Here is a 2348-nt window from a genome sequence, read left to right on the forward strand (position 1 = left end):
AAATGAGGAAACTGGTGAAGTCCACATTGATGCCCTGGGGCTGAAGTGGATTGGGAGGTCATATTGCAGCTGTTCACGACATTGGTAAGTCCACTTTTGGAAAATGGTGTGCAATTCTGCTGCTCTCGGAGAGATGTTATTAAACTTAAAAGGTTCAGAAAAGATTGACAAGGATGTTGCCAGGGTTGGAAGGTTTGAGCTGTAGGGAGAGGCTGAACAGGCTGGGGCTGTATTCCCTGGAGCGTCGGAGGCTGAGCGGTGACCTTGTAGAAGTTTACAAAATCATGAGGGGCGTGGATAGGGTGAATAGTCACGGTCTTTTTCCCCAGGATAGAGGAGTCCAAAAGTAGAGAGTCTTGGTTTAAAGTGGGAGGGGAAAGATTTAAAAGTAACCTGAGGGGCAACTTTTTCACACAGAGGGTGGTACGTGTATGGAATGAGCTGCCAGAGGATGTGGTGGAGGCTGGTACAATTACAGCATTTAAGAGGCATCTGGATGTGTATATGAATAGGAAGGGTTTGGAGGGATATGGGCCAAGTGCTGGCAAATGGGACCAGATTTGGTTAGGATATCTGGTCAGCATGGAAGGGTAGGACTGAAGGGTCTGTTTCCGTGCTGTACATCTGTATAACTCTACTAAATGACTTGCCTCTTTCTCTGTTCTAGATTTCCTCAACCAAGAGAAATTTTCTTCTACTGTCTGTCCCTGTTAAGCCCTGCAAGGGATCTGTACACATCAGAAGATGAGGTGCCTCAATGCAATTTCAATACTGTAGATGCTTACAAAGTCCAAGAAGGGCTTGTGGCATAGTGGTGATGCCAAAACCCCCTTCCCAGGCTAATGTTTTGCAATACAGGTTCAAGTCCTACTTTAACAGATATTTGTAATGGACCAGACCAGATCTCTCAAACTATATTAAGAGGGTAGAGTAGGCCCTATCCTTCTTATTTTGAAGGTAAATGTCAGATGCTGCATTCCAGATGCAATTCAATTGGTCAAACTACTCGACATTAAGTAAAACAGAATTTATTCAAACACCATTGTTAAAACATAACAAAAGAAAGAAGAACATAGAATAACAACTCTATTGGAAAACTTAAAAGAATAATAGATACAGTAATTATTACGAATAAACTGTTCAAATATAGTAACATCCTATAAACACCCCCCTTAGTTAAAAAGACAAATTCAAATCTGATTGTCTTACATGCAGTTCTCCAATGCAGGGGGAAGGAACATAAAAATAACAATTCTGAGAGAGAGAGTGTGTGTAGCAGCTGGGAGAGATTTACTGCCTTCCAATGCTGCTGAGAACCCAGCAACAGCCGCAGAAAGCTAACTAAAAATCCTGGATCTGTGAGAGCTTGACCACACCCAGTCAGGCTGCTTGTATTGTTCCAACTTTTAAAAAAAATCACCAAGGCTTCATAAGTTGTTTATCTTCTCATAGACTGCTCAGCAGCTGTCCCCCAAAATCTCTCTTTAAAATAAACCAGGACCAAAACACACCCCTTAAAGTCACAGCATTGTCACAAGTTGAAAAGCCAGTGGGGATCCGCTGCCTGTGCGATGTTTGCTGGTATCAGGTGTCCAATGTTGGCACTGCCCTTCATGCGCTGGCCTGGTTTGCCAAAGCGAGGTCAAATAGGTGCATGCTCCTACTTGCCTCGGAGCCCACCCCCACCCACCCCATTCCCTTTCTGGAAACTCTCCAGCCTTTCCACTGGTGGGAGGGTGAGTCATTAGAGGACCCAGATGGACAAAGAGGTTGGAGGAGGAGCACCGAAAAATAATGCTGGAGAAATCCAGCAGGTCTGGCAGAGAGCAGAGGTCAGAGTCTCTTCTGAACCTAGATACCTTCATACCATCGCACATAAGTGATGACTTGTAAACTTTCCACATGTGACAATGAAGCGAATGCAGTGAAGGAGTCATACCACAGGACTCGAAATGTTAACTGTTGATTTCCTCCCTCTCTGCACAGATGCTGCCAGACCTGCTGTCACATTCTCTGCGTCTGTTTCACATTTCTAGCCCCCATGGTACATTGCCTCCCTTTGAGGAGAAGAGGGGAACTGTTTTGCACAATAAAATCCATCTAGAAAGTGGCATCAGTGTGGGTGGCTGGAAGGGAGCTTTCGCAAGTAGTTCTGGCAGTAGTATATACTCAAAGGGGAGCAATTTCCAGGGGGGAAAGAGCACGGCAGTTGGGTGCGACAGGATCAGAATTTTTCACAGAGGCAGCGCTGTCACAATTCCGTTACGTCAGTGTCCCTGCCGTAGTGGAACAAAAAGATCTTCTCCTGTGTTCAGCCTGTATACACCTTGGCTCAGTGAGACCCAACA

The sequence above is a fragment of the Chiloscyllium plagiosum genome, chromosome 37 (genome assembly GCF_004010195.1).
Source record: "Chiloscyllium plagiosum isolate BGI_BamShark_2017 chromosome 37, ASM401019v2, whole genome shotgun sequence".
NCBI classification, from domain to species: domain Eukaryota; kingdom Metazoa; phylum Chordata; class Chondrichthyes; order Orectolobiformes; family Hemiscylliidae; genus Chiloscyllium; species Chiloscyllium plagiosum.